Source organism: Mauremys reevesii, linkage group 2 (assembly GCF_016161935.1).
Source record: "Mauremys reevesii isolate NIE-2019 linkage group 2, ASM1616193v1, whole genome shotgun sequence".
In the NCBI taxonomy this organism is placed as follows: Eukaryota; Metazoa; Chordata; order Testudines; family Geoemydidae; genus Mauremys; species Mauremys reevesii.
Window position 1 is genome coordinate 77,448,357 of NC_052624.1, and position 15,142 is coordinate 77,463,498.

Consider the following 15,142-nt stretch of genomic DNA (forward strand, 5'->3'; position numbering starts at 1 on the left):
TATTCAAATAATTGAAAGTGCAACAGATTTTGAAGTGATGCTTTCATCCGAGGAGAAAAAAATCTAACTCGTTTAGACAAAGCCCTTAAATATTCTACACATTAAGGAAATTCTCTGACAGGAGAAAACTCTAAATATGAGCAAAAACTCTTCTAGTGAGGATACTGCAGTTCCAGTATAATGGTTTGTGGTGTTACATGAAAGGAAGACCACTAACTTAGATTTATTGTTCAATCTAAATAAAAATAAACACCTAGAATTTACTTTTTAAATCTATAGTTTTAAAATACTTCTACCTCAAAATCCAGACCCATAGACAGTGTTCCTAGAACTGAGAGACTGAGTGAAAGGAAAGATATTTTGATGGATATAGTCTCCACAGATTGACTCCACAAAATAAGTCACTTCCCTTCTGACAAAATGCTAAAATCACCAGTGTTTTAGGAATATCAAATTTAAATGCTGCAAAAATGACCTGAAAGACAAGGAACAATGTCTGCCCTGTAGCAAAAGTCCCAGCAGTCACAAGACTGCGGCAGTTGCAGACACGATTTATGACATCCTCTGAATGACCTCTCAAAGCTAAAGACTGATTAAGTGTAGGACATGGTAGGTAGTTCCTATCCAGGTGGATCACATGATGCAGTGTGTAATGAGTTTGCATTTGCTACTGGGCATGTATATAGCATTTCAGGTTTCTGCAGCTCACTACCCAGCACTTTCATCATATAAAAGCAGTGCAATGGATGCACACATATAAAAAGGAATGCAGCAGAATATAAATATTTTCTCTAACCTGCTTTTAATGACTTTTTCTAAAACAAAAAAAATCTGGACTACCTCAAAGGTATATACTTAGTTTTGAAGGGCATGTAGATACAACAATGATGAAAATATTTACCTTTGGTACTTCCTTTTATGGTCAGTATCAACACAAGATAAAAAGATATGATTACGTATGACGAATAGGCTTAGAAACAGTGTATGAAGGGAAGAAGGAAGAACCCATGGAATTTTAGTTACTTAATATATGGATGACTTTTCCTCTAAAACTTTCAGAAATATGTATCAGGTTTTATTGGTTCTACAAGCTCTTTCAAAAACCTTGATTGATTTGTCCCTTGCTGTATGCAAATCATTACTGTGGGATGGGTTTAAAGGGAATTACAGATGGTTGAGAAAAAGCCAATGATCAGCCCTCAGCATTCCATGTGAATCCCAAAAGACAAAAAGGTTCAAGAATAAGACATTTTTATGCAGAATTTTTTTGGACAAGTTCTTTTGTACCTATATGGAAACTACAAGGCCTTCCTTACCAACAGGTAGACAAAATACCAATTCTAAAGACTTAGAACCTAAGAACAGCCATACTGGGTCAGCCCAATGATTCATCTAGCCCAGTATCCAGTCTTCTGACAACGGCCAGCACCAGATGCTTCAGAGGGAATGAACAGAACAGAGCAATTCTGAGTGCTCCATCCAGTCATCCAGTCCCCGTTCTGGCAGTTGGAGATTTAGGGATATCCGGAGCATGGGGTTGCGCTCCTTCCCAGCCTCAGCTCCTTGGCAAGGGAAAGACCCTCCTCTTTCCCAACCCCAAGGAAGAAAGGGCATATCCATTGCATTAGAAAGGAAGACTACTGATATAAAATATGAGTTGTGTGCTTTTATTTGTAGAACAAATAAAGTTAATTTTTTAAAAAAAATATTTTAATATAGTGTTTTTATCCAAAAAGTGCTTTACAATAGTTAGCTAATGGTACAAACAATATTTGGAAAGATCATTAAGTGGTCCGCCGAGACCCTCAGCAATTTTCAAGTGGTCTGTGAAAAAAAGTTTGAGAACCACTGATCTAAGCCGTCCATCAACAGCTATTAACCAAGATGGTCAGGGAAAGCAACCCCATGCTCCGGTTGTCCCTAAAAATCCAACTACTAGAAGCTAGGACTGGATGACAAGGGATGGATCACTCAAAATTGCCCTATTCTGTTCATTCCCTCTGGCCACTGTCAAACAGGATTCTGGGCTAAAGGGAATGGCTGTTCTTATGTCTAAGTTATGGTGCAGGCCTCTCCAGCCTCCAGAACATCCCAGGATTTGGAGAGCACAAACAGGGCTTAAAGCCACCTTAGTCCCCACTTTCCCCAGTCTGAGAGTTCTGTGCTGTGCCTCTTGGGAAGACAGACCCTCACCCAAACAATTTAGGCAATATTTTTGATTGCTCGCTGAGAACAAGTCTCTTGAAGCAGCAGCTTGACAGCCAACCTGGAGACACACCAGGATCATGGCTTTCTGCATTCTGCTTCACTTCTATCCTTTCTTGAGGAACTGGTACACACGACTTGCAAGTATTATAGATTAAAATAGAAATACAGTGGAGGAGTTTCTTTAAAGGACATATTCCAATGTACTGACTGTATGTCTAGCGTCTAGTAACATTTCTTTTGAGACTGACCAAAACTGATCTCTCTTTTGCTCACTTTCAGAAATGCAGAATCAGTGGAGGGTTTTGGGGTTTGTTTGTTTTTTTATTGTTAGTGGTGGTGAATTATTAAGCAATGGCATTTTTGTCCAAACAGCTGCTTAACTCAATTAAGCCTACACCTAAATGACAGTATGCATCCCATTGGCAGGTCTATCAAGAGAGCCTTAGAGGCTGGATCAACATCTCCAGCAATACATACCTTCTCAACAGCTTATTGAAACAACTTTGCAAAATCTTTCTGTCAAACAGCCATAAGGCAGTACGCCCATCTTTTTTTGAAAAGTGATTTTTGAAAATCCCAAGCATTTGGATAAAAGAATAAAAGCAGTAGCTTATGTAGTGCTTTAATTTTGCATAGTTGTTTATACCAGCCCCAACTCCCTCGTTGCTAGTCAACACAGCATTAAGAGTGTGTATGTTAATGAAAATGAATAATCAAACTGATCAAGATGCTGATTACCTTTAATTCATACAGCAGGTTTATGACACAGTTTCAACTCAGGATTCTGACACAGTAACCCTCTTACATATAGGCCTGAACGTAATCAGAAGTCAGTTCTACTTCTCTCTCTCTCTCTCCATGGGAAGGAACTGTATCATGTGTCTGGGTCAATACAAAATAGTAAGAAAAATGAGGCTGTATAATTGTAGCATTTTCCCCCTCCACTCTGCTTTCTTCTATTGTTAATTAAGATCAGTTGCACTCCTGTGGCTCAAGTCACTTTGAATGCTGCTGTATAATATTGGAATATTGAGCCATGTGTATGCTCTGTTTGGCTCAAACACCACCACAACTGATTGTAATAAGAGAATATTGACCTTTATTTTCCTGGTTTTCCATCAAATATTGTTACTTTAATTTTCGAGATTGTTGAATATAAAAGCAGTAGCCACATACTATCTTATGATTTAGAAAAAACCTGAATTGATTTGAAATATAAATCCAAAAGCCATAGGCAATGCTATATTGTTGACATAGTTTAACTGTCGAAATGTCTCTTTGGATGATAGGACTCAAATTTCACTTATTTTTGTAACTGAACAAATGAATATCAACAGAGTTACCTTGCGTAAGAAAATGTTCAATACTAAGGCCGGGGTGCCAATACTACGAGAACAGCGTAGCTGAAGTCGACGTATCTTAGATCGAATTAAAATTACTTCACGTCCTTGCAGCGCTGGACTGACGGCCGCAGCTCCCCTGTTGACTTTGCTTCTGCCTCTCACACTGCTGGAGTTCAGCAGTCGACAGGAGAGCGATTGGGAATTGATTTATCGTGTCTACACTACACATGATAAATTGATCCCCAATAGATCGATCGCTACCTGCCGATCTGGCAGTAGTGTAGACGTACCCTAAGTTTACATACTAAATGCCTTGATATTCTCTCTTTAAAATTACACTAACAATTAGTCAGTCTACACAAAAACTTTACTACCTTGAAAAATTTCTCTCTGACAGTAAGAGAGGCTGACACATTTTGGTTTCATGTAACTTAGACTGATAGGAAGGAGGAAGAGCAAGAGAAAGACTACAACTTCTGAGAGGAAAACCAGTTGTAGAAACAGAGGACTTCTTAAAATCTTTAGATACTCTAAGAAATAAAGAGGACTGAAAGATTAACATGATAGCAAGGATTATTTCAAAACAGAATAAGGTTGCAAGGTTTGTCAAAAAAGGAATCAATTTCTCTGAGATGGAATCTAAAACTAGTTCAGTGCCACAGAGATGTTTCTTTTACCACTCCTTTTACTTATTTTTACTGTGTGTGCATGGATTGCACACACAGTCTATGCTCATTCATGTATATCACTCTCTGAAGCACCTATACTTTAATATTACCAGAAAGATAAGAGGCTCTGCAGAGCAGTCCTCCCTTCCACGTCCATGCTTCTGCGACAGCACAAAGGCAACACAACAAGGTGATCCGAGTTCTAACCCACAAAACATAGACACCATTAAAACTAAGTCCTGGTATGTTTTTTCTTAAAGTAAGGATTTTTGGAGAAATGGGGAGTGAATGTGCACTACTCTAGGAAGTAGTTGGCAACTTCATCCTCATGTGAACGCCAACTCTCTGCATTATTAATGCTGCTGGAAACATGAGCTGATGATTCCTCCACACACCCCTGTGGCATAGGTGAGTATTGTAGATAGCCTAATTTTGGCAATTAATTTGGCAATTGATCTTTGATTATCAGCAGGTAAGTATGCCCAGTGGTCTGTGATGGGATGTTAGATGGGGTGGGATCTGAGTTACTACAGAGAATTCTTTCCTGGGTGCTGGCTGGTGAGTCTTGCCCACATCTCAGGCTTTAACTGATCGCCAGATTTGGGGTCGGGAAGGAATTTTCCTCCAGGGCAGATTGGCAGAGGCCTTGGAGGTTTTTCGCCTTCCTCTGCAGCATGGGGCACAGGTCACTTGCTGGAGGATTCTCTGCAGCTTGAGGTCTTCAAACCACAATTTGAGGACTTCAATAACTCAGACATAGGTTAGGGGTTTGTTACAGGAGTGGGTGGGTGAGATTCTGTGGTCTGCATTGTGCAGGAGGTCAGACTAGATGATCATAATGGTCCCTTCTGACCTTAAAGTCTATGAGTCTATGAGGATATCTTGTGGACTGAAGCAGTTGGATGTTGTCTCAGCTTCATCAGAGTCAGCCGGGCAAACATGACTTGCTCTATGCCATGGCAGAAGCCAAAGGTTCTCAAAGTGTGGTCTGCATATAGTTACCTCTAAGGTGTATGTCTGGGTGGCCACACATGAAAGAATGAAGGGCCACCCACCTAATTAGTGGAGTTGTGTAGGAGTGGGGTTCTCCAAAATATATTGCTCCTGCCCATCCACACTGTAAGGAGTTGTGGGCCTTTTTCTGTAAACCACATCTTTTAATAAGACTCAAAAATCACCCATTAACATTCTACTGAGGGCATAAAGGCCCCAAACCAACATTCTGAACAAGAGAGGATGATGGAAGGTACCAGTGTGCTATGCAATGGTTCTGGAGAGGCAAAAACTTTCTGAAAACCCAGTTAATTTAGTAAGTAACTTTGCCTTCAGCTTCATTACTTTGACTCTGTAGGTCCCCATAGCATAGAGGCAAGCTACCAGAGAACCCACAAAGAAGAGAAACAACTTAGATAATTTTTTACCTCAAGGTTCCCAAGACACAGACAAGGTTTTCATTTCGAGGCCAAAAGACCAAAAACATCAAGACACTTGATCACGGCCTTGGATAGACCAAGAGACTACTCACCCCATCTGAGCTCTTAAGCAATCCTCACTCAAACCCAGGGGCATGCACAAGGGGGAGAGCAAGCAGGGGCACAGCCCCTTTCCCGCCCCCCCCCCCCAATAATCAGCAGGAGCTGACTGCTGCTCCAGCCCTGGGGCTATGGCGGCACAGAATGTGCCCTCCAAAAGTGGTCAAATTTAAATTCCTGTGCATGCCCCTGCTCAAACCCAACAGCTGACTGTATCTGAACCAAGAGTACTGCTTAGCAGGAGTATGGACAGAACTCCAAAGAAACAGCTCTGCAAACAATCAGATGGTTACATAACATAAGCAAATTGCAGTAAATGGCTTTGCCCACAGTGGAGTGAGTGCTTCCCTTTCCAGAACCAAGATTCCTGCTATATTGTAGCAGATTACAGTGCACATCTTGATTCAATAACCTTGATTGAAAATGGCTAGATTCTTCTAACCCTACGATTCTAGAAATCAAAGTGACCGCAAAGGTCATCTTCTAGTCTAACCCCCTCCCAAGATTTGGATTTGTTGAGTCCAAACCATACAAAACAGACGGTGATCCAGTTCCTTTTGAAAAGCTCCAGTGAAGCAGCTTCCACAAGCTCCCTAGGCAGTCTGTTCTATTGTCCTACTGTTCTTACAGTTAGGAAGTTTTTCCTGAGATTTAATCCAAACCTGCTATGCTGTAGTTTGAACCCATTGCCTCATGTCCTGGCCTCTGTGGCAAGAGAGAACAATTTTTCTCCATCTTTTTTGTGGCATCCTTTCAATATCTGAAAACCGCTATCATGTCCTCCCTTACTCTCCTCTTTTCCAAACTAAACATACCCAGTTCCTTCAGGCTTTGTTCATAGGGTTTGCATTCCATCTCTTTGATCATCTTTGTCGCTGGCCTCTGGATCCTTTCCAGTTTCTCTACATCCTTTCTATACATTGGTGACCAACACTGGGCACAGTACTCCAGCTGAGGCCTAACCAGCACCATGTAGAGTGGTACTATCACTTCCAATGACTTGCATCATATGCCTCTGTTAATGCAACCTAAAACTGCATTTGCTTTTTTTGCAACAGCATTGCATTGCTGACTCATGTTGAGGCTATGATCCATCACAACTCCCAGATCCTTCTCAGCAGTATTGAACAAGTTGTTCTAATCTAGGAGATATGGAAAAGATAATTCTAGAGAAATAAAAAATGCCTCTTCTTACATCCCAGATACAGTAAAGCAACACAATCTCCCCTAGCGGGTCATATAATCTTGGAAAGAATAAGGACAAGATGTACCAATTTATATGAAATATCAACTGTCAGCAACTGTCAGCCTGAAATTAGGACACATTTGTAAAACCATTCTCTTTTTGCAGAAGAACATGTGAAGCAATCAACTACCAGATTTTGTTGTTCATGGACCCTCTTTACTGAAGTTCTAACTGCCAAAAATGCCATAACCAAAGAAAAGTGGTAGAGAAAGAAACTAGTTCAAACTAGTGGTAGAGAAAGAAACTAGTTCAAAAAAGAGACTTATTTTTGTTAACCTGGATTTTGTTAAATCCAGGTTAACAGTTCAACAGATTTATGAATTTGCCAGTGGAGGGAGGGGGAATGGATATAAATTTACCACAGTCTTCAATAATAAAAGGACAAATAATGTTAATCTATCCCAGTAGCATAAAAATGCTGCTAGACATCCTCGAGTTGAAGTAAGCAATCTTCACACATTTACAATATCAGAAGGAACAAGTAATGGAGAATTAAATGAACTGATCACATAAAAGAGTTCACTTCTTTAGTGGCTGTCGATTTCTTAAACTGTTTATACTTCCAGTGTAAGACTGCCTTTGTTTTCCCCAAGAGAGAGAATTCAGAGAAAGGAGAAGGAAGAATAGATGTTTTTCTTGTCATCCTGTATGTTTCTAAAATAACCACTGGCTGTCATAAGGAAACATTCTGCTCCCTTTGGATGGATTTTGTCAAGGCAGCAATGGTTAAATATGGGAAGCAGAGGAAAACATACAAAAATACCTTTCCAGAAGCAATTTGATGGAGATTAAGCTGTACCCAGGAAAAAATTACAACAGCAATGTAAAGGCAGGAAAGCAAATTCCATTACTTACACTTCCTTTAAACTCATAAATAAATAAATAAATAAAATAAAAATCACACTTATAACCCTTCTTTATCAAGTCCAAAACGGCAGACTTCTGATGTCCATCTAATTAAGTGGAGTGCATTATTTCAGAGTGAAAAAAGTTCAAAAGAACAATTAAATCAAGCCAATCCAATGATTACAATTTACAGTAAAAAGTGACAGAGAATCCTGTGGCACTTTATAGACTAACAGATGTATTGGAGCATAAGCTTTCGTGGGTGAATACCCATTTCGTCGGATGCATGCTCCAATACGTCTGTTAGTCTATAAGGTGCCACAGGACTCCGTCGCTTTTTTCAGATCCAGACTGACATGGCTATCCCTCTGATAAGTTACAGTAGAACCTCAGAGTTAAGAACTGACCAGTCAACCACAAACCTCATTTGGAACTGGGCAGCAGCAGAGACAAAAAAAGCAAATACAGTACAGTATTGGTTTAAACGTAAACTACTAAAAAATAAAGGGAAAGCAGCATTTTTTTTTTTGCATAGTAAAGTTTCAAAGATGTATAAATCAATGTTCAGTTGTAAACTTTTGAAAAAACATAAAAGACAGTTACTCACCGTTGTAACTGTTGTTCTTCGAGATGTGTTGCTCCTATCCATTCTAGTTAGGTGTGCGCGCCGCGCGTGCACGGCTCTTCGGAACATTTTTACCCTAGCATCTCCGGTGGGCCGGCTGGGCGCCCCCTGGAGTGGCGCCGCTATAGAGCTAGATAAATACCCCATTCGGCCCGTCCGCTCCTCAGTTCCTTCTTGCCGGCTACTCCGACAGTGGGGAAGGAGGGCGGGTCTGGAATGGATAGGAGCAACACATCTCGAAGAACAACAGTTACAACGGTGAGTAACCGTCTTTTCTTCTTTGAGTGATTGCTCCTATGCATTCCAGTTAGGTGATTCCCAAGCCGTACCTAGGCGGTGGGGTCAGAGTGAGACGTGGCAGAGTGTAAGACTGCTGAGCCGAAGGCTGCATCGTCTCTGGATTGTTGCACCAACGCGTAGTGGGAAGCGAAGGTGTGGACAGAAGACCAGGTGGCCGCTCTACAGATGTCCTGGATGGGTAGATGGGCCAGAAAGGCGGCAGACGAGGCTTGCGCTCTCGTAGAGTGAGCGGTGAGGCGGCGTGCTGGCACACGAGCAAGCTCGTAGCATGTCCGGATACATGCAGTCACTCAGGAGGAAATCCTTTGGGAGGAGACCGGCTCGCCCTTCATGCGATCAGCAACCGCTACGAACAGCTGGGGCGAACGCCGGAAGGGCTTCGTCCACTCTATATAAAAAGCGAGGGCCCTGCGGACATCCAGGGTGTGAAGCTGTTGCTCACGAGGTGAGGCGTGCGGCTTCGGGAAGAAGACCGGAAGGAAAATATCCTGGTTGAGGTGGAAGGCCGACACCACCTTAGGGAGGAAGGCCGGGTGTGGTCAAAGCTGCACCTTGTCTCCGTGGAAGACGGTATACAGTGGACCAACCGTTAGGGCACGGAGCTCGGAAACTCGTCTTGCTGACATTATAGTGACGAGAAAGGCCGTTTTCCACGAGAGATAGAGCAGGAAGCACGTGGCCAGGGGCTCGAAGGGTGCTCCCATAAGCTTGGCCAGAACCAGGTTCAAATCCTAGGACGGGGTAGGACGTCGTATCGGCGGGTATAAGCGGTCCAGGCCCTTAAGGAAGCGGGAAGCCATCTGGTTGGAAAAGATGGACCGACCTCCTATGGATGGCCGAAAGGCGGACACGGCTGCCAGGTGTACCTTCAAGGAGGAGACCGCGAGTCCTTGCTCCTTAAGGGACCAGAGGTAGTCCAGGATCGTAGGAATAGGGACCAGGAAGGGATTAAGGCCTCTGTGATCGCACCAGAGCGCGAAACGCTTCCATTTCGCGAGGTAGGTTGAGCAAGTGGAAGGCTTCCTGCTTTCCATCAGGACTTGCTGCACCGCCGCCGAACAGTCCCGTTCCGCGTGGGTCAACCACGCAGGTACCAAGCTGTAAGATGGAGGGACTGAAGGTCCGGGTGGCGGAGTCTGCCGAAGTCCTGCGTGATGAGGTCCGGCCACAACGGCAGGGGAATGGGATCCCGAACGGAGAGCTCGAGCAGCAGAGTGTACTAGTGCTGCCGTGGCCAGGCCGGAGCGACGAGAATGAGGCGGGCCCTGTCCCTCCGAAGCTTGAGTAGCACCCGGTGTATGAGTGGGAACGGAGGGAAGGCGTAGAGGAGGTGATCCGTCCAGGAGCAGGGAGGGAGGGAGCGACCCTGGTAAGAACAAAACCGGCGGCACTTCCTGTTCTCCTTGGAGGCAATCAGGTCTATCTGGGGAAACCCCCACCTTCGGAAAATTGTGAGCACCACATCCGGACGAAGGGACCACTCGTGGGCGAGGAACGACCCGCTGAGATGGTCGGCCAGCGTGTTCTGCACTCCTGGAAGAAAGGACGCTGTCAGGTGAATCGAGTGGGTTACACAGAAGTCCCACAGGAGCATCGCTTCCATGCAAAGCGGGGAGGAGCGAGCTCCGCCCTGCTTGTTGACATAGAATATCGCCGTCGTGTTGTCCGTGAACACCGCCACACAGCGCCCTTGCAGATGGGCGCGGAAGGTGTGACACGCCAAGCGGATCGCTCGCAGCTCCCTGACGTTGATATGGAGGGAGAGCTCTCGGGGTGACCAGAGACCCTGGGTGTGTAGGTCGCCAAGGTGAGCCCTCCATCCCAACGCCGAGGCATCCGTGGTCAGGGTGACGGATGGGCGAGGAGAGCGAAACGGGACTCCTGCACACACGACCTCTGGGTCCAGCCACCAGCTGAGCGAACCGAGGATTGGCTTCGTGACCGTGACTACCATGTCCAGAGGGTCGCGGTGCGGACGATACACCGACGCCAGCCAAGTTTGAAATGGGCGAAGGCGCAGCCTCGCGTACGTGGTCACGAACGTGCAGGACGCCATGTGGCCCAGGAGGCATAGGCAGGACCGAACCGTTGTTGTGGGAAAAGCGTGCAGGTCCCGGATGATGGAGACCATCGTCTGGTGTCGAGGGAGGCAGGCCCTGGCCAAACTGGAGTCCAGGACTGCTCCGATGAACTCCACCCTTTGTGATGGAGTTAAAGTAGACTTCTTGGCGTTTATGAGAAGGCCCAGGTACCGAAACAGGGCTCGGATCTCGGCCATTTGACCTGCCACTAGCTGTCGGGATGGCCCGCGAACAAGCCAGTCGTCGAGATATGGGTAGATGTGCATGCGACGACGGCGGAGGGCGGCGGCAACCACTGCCATGCACTTGGTGAAGACCCTCGGCGCGGTGGAAAGGCCGAAGGGTAGTACCGCAAACTGGTAGTGCGCCTCGTTGACTACGAACCGCAGGTAGCGTCGATGGGGAGGGTAAATCGCGATGTGGAAGTACGCGTCCTTCATATCAAGGGCGGCAAACCAGTCTCCCGGATCCAGGGAGGGAATGATGGTCCCCAGGGTGACCATGCGAAACTTGAGCTTGAGCAGGTACCTGTTGAGCTCCCGGAGGTCTAGTATAGGTCGGAGACCTCCTTTCGCCTTGGGGATGAGAAAATATCGGGAGTAAAATCCCCTGCCTCGCATGTCGTTCGGCACCTCCTCTATGGCACCCAAGCTCAACAGAGCCTCGACCTCTTGCAAGAGAAATTGCTCGTGAGAGGGGTCCCTGAAGAGGGACGGGGCGAAACAAACTGAAGGCGGTAACCATACTGGACCGTACGAAGTACCCAGTTGTCCGTTGTTATTTGGGACCACGCCGGGAAGAAGTGGGAAAGACGGTTGCAAAATAACGGGGAAGGATCCGGTAAAGAGTCTGATGGGCCACCCCCGGGCGTCCCATCAAAATGTCTGCTTAGGCCCTTGAGGGGCCTTGGAGGGCACCTGGGCCTGGTTACGCCTGTTGCCCGACGGTCTACGGTGGTTCAGGCTGCCTCTGCGACTATTATAAGGCCGTGACCTGGCCTGAGTAAATGGTCGGTATGGCTGTTGCCAGAATGACCTCTGCTGGGTAGCCGGTGTGTGCATACCCAGGGTGCGGATGGCGATTCGACCATCTTTGAGGGTCTGGATCCTAGAGTCCGTTTTCTCATAAAAGAGACCCTGAGTGTCAAAGGGGAGGTCTTGCAGGGTGTACTGCACCTCGGGCGGCAAGGTGGAGGACTGCAACCAGGAGATGCGTCTCATGGTCACTCCCGAGGCTAGAGTTCTGGCTCCTGAGTCCGCCGAGTCCAGAGCGGCCTGGATGGAGGATCGGGAGGCTTTCTTGCCCTCTTCAAGGAGGGCCGCGAACTCCTGTCGGGAGGCAGTTGGGATCAGCTCCGAGAACTTGGCCAGAGACACCAAAATGTCATAGGTGTAGCGACCAAGGAGAGCTAGCTGGTTGGCAATCCGGAGCTGGAGACCACCTGCTGAATAGACCTTCCGGCCCAACAGATCCATGCGCCGTGAGTCTTTAGATTTTGGCGCTGGAGCGGGTTGCCCCTGCCTCTCCCGGTCATTTACGGACTGCACCACGAGGGAGTCCGGAGTCGGGTGTGTATATAGGTACTCGTAGCCGCTGGGAGGAACCGAGTACTTGCGCTCCACTCCGCGAGCGGTGGGAGGGACAGACGCCGGTGACTGCCAGATGGTAGTGGCATTCTTTTGTATGGTGCGAATAAATGGTAGGGCCACCCGCAGCGGGGCCTCCGCTCCAAGCACCCTGGTCACCGGGTCGTCATCCTCACCGACCTCTGCCACGGGGAGGTCAATAGCCTTCACCACCTGGCGAAGAAGGTCCTGGTGGGCCCGCAAGTCAATTGGAGGGGGGTCCGCTGTAGAAGCCCCCGCCACCGCCTCGTCCGGCGAGGAAGACGAGGACAGACCCTGGACCACGGCCTCTGGAGGTGGTTCTTCCAGGGGGTGGGAAGCCGCCTCGGCCACAGGATGCTCTGCCACTACGGGTGGCGGTGGGGCCTCACCCTGCGATGATGGAGGAGGCCTGCTGAGCGATGCTTCCGGCACCCTGCATTCGGAGCCTCTGGGGCACAGAGGGGGGGTAGCCCTTGAGCCTCGTGGTAGGCCCAGGGGGTCCAAAAGCCCCACTGCTGCGGTCCGTGGTCCTGCCCCTGGGGGTCGGCCCGGAGATCTCCACCACTGTCCGCCTGAGAGGCGACCGAGGGTTGGCGAGAAGGCCATGGGGGGGGGCAGAGGCGCTCAAGGACTGCGCCGTCGATGCCGCCAGTCTGTCCCTGGACAGTGCCGGTCGTCACGGTGCCGGGAGCGAGAGCGGGACCATCCACCGTGCCGGTGCCGGGAGGTCGACCGCGATCTCGACCGATGTCAGTGAGAGCGGCTTCGCGAGTCGCGGTGCCGGGAACGGTACCGGGAACCGGACCTCCTTTGGTACCGACGGTCTGGTGACCGGGAATGTCTCCGGGAGTGCGACCGGTACCGCGATGCGGAGCGGTACCGGGACTGCGACCGGCGCCGTGACGGGGAGCGGTACCGAGATGGTGATCGGTGCCGGGATCTGGATCGGCGTGCCGGCGACCGTCTCCAGGATCGGGATCGGGACCGGGACCTGGAACGCCGTCTATCCCATCTGTCAGGGGAAGGTGGCCTCATCATAGCCGGCTTTCCCACTGACTGTACAGCCCGCACCGGCGGCGGCGGGGGCTGGAGGCTTGGTGCCTCTGTGAGCTCGATGAGCTCTCTCGCCGTCGAGAAAGTCTCAGGCGTCGATGGGAGAGGCAGCTCGACCGCGGTTGGCACCGGGGAGCAGGGCGGTACCGGACTCAACGGCCCTTGCGGCGCCGGAGTCGACGGAACCGTGCACGGTCTGTGCACCACCACAGTCGGTGCCGGAGGTGCCGGTGGTGGCTGGGTGAGCGGTCCGGACGCAGGTGCCTTGATAGGCTTCTGCTGCGGCTTTCGTTTCCCCGATGGCGAGAGGGAACGGTGCCGAGGCCTCGGTGCCGGCTGCTTCTTTTTTACAGTCTCGGTGCCGGACCAGTCGGGAACCGCTGGTGCGCTCCGTGCTGAAGACGACTGCGGAGCTGATGGTGTCGGCACCGCAGGGGTAAGCGCTGATTCCATTAGGAGCTGCTTCAACCTAATGTCCCGCTCCTTTTTCATTCTAGGCTTGAACGATCTGCAAATTGGGCACTTATCTGCACGATGGACCTCTCCTAAACAACGCAGACAGGAGTCGTGAGGGTCCCCAATCGGCATGTGCTGCTGGCAAGCCGCACAGGGCTTAAACCCCGGTGTCTTGGGCATAAGCCCGCACCGGTCGGGAGAAGAGGGGCTAAGCCCCCCTAATTCCCCTTAATCTACCTAATTACTAACAAGGAGAAACAGAGAGAAGCTAGGGCTGTGGAGGTCAAAGGAGCACTCCACTGTTCCAACTGCCGTCACGGGCGGGAAGAAGGAACTGAGGAGCGGACGGGCCGGCTGGGGTATATATCCAGCGCTATAGCGGTGCCACTCCAGGGGGCGCCCAGCCGGCCCGCCGGAGTTGCTAGGGTAAAAATGTTCCGAAGAGCCGTGCACGTGCGGCGCGCACACCTAACTGGAATGCATAGGAGCAATCACTCGAAGAAGAACATTTTGTTCAGAGTTACAAACAACCTCCTTTTCCGAGATGTACATAACTCTGAGATTCTATTGTACAGAGAAACCTGGCATATTCCTTCACCATTCCTTATAATCACAAGCAGGGCCGGCTCCAGGCACCAGATTAATCAAGCAGGTGCCTGGGATGGCAACTCCGGAGGGGGCGGCATTTTCAGCTATTCGGCAGCAATTCGGCGGAGGGTCCCTCACACCCGCTCGGAGCGAAGAACCTCCCGCTGAATTGCCGCAGATCGCGATTGTGGCTTTTTTTTTTTTTTTTTTGGGGCTGCTTGGGGCGGCCAAACCCCTGGAGCCGGCCCTGATCACAAGGTGGGTTACTATCATCTTTTTGGCTAGACAATCAGCTGCCGAGCATATGCATGTGTCTCTGGGCAAGGACAAGAAGCTTCAGACAGTCAGCAAGCAGTGTGCGTGTACCATTCACTCATATGGTTCAATTGCAGTCAGAATTCTCCATAGCCTGTTTCCTCCCTGCCAGCTTCCCTTCTGCTCCACTCTGATGACTGCCCAACTGCTTTACCCTCTCCTAACTGGGATAGCTAGCCCATTCTTCTCTATTGCTCAAGCAGCATCCCCCAGCACTATCCCAAGGTTTCCAAACAAACTGATTCCATCACCCACTTTCCTTTAGCCACACCCT

The 15,142-nt window shown here is 48.6% G+C and overlaps 1 protein-coding gene across 1 annotated transcript in view; it reads right to left on the reverse strand.

Moving 5' to 3' along the window:
• The window catches only part of ZNRF2 (zinc and ring finger 2), an 87,962-nt gene that overhangs the window by 23,879 nt on the left and 48,941 nt on the right, over positions 1 to 15,142 (reverse strand).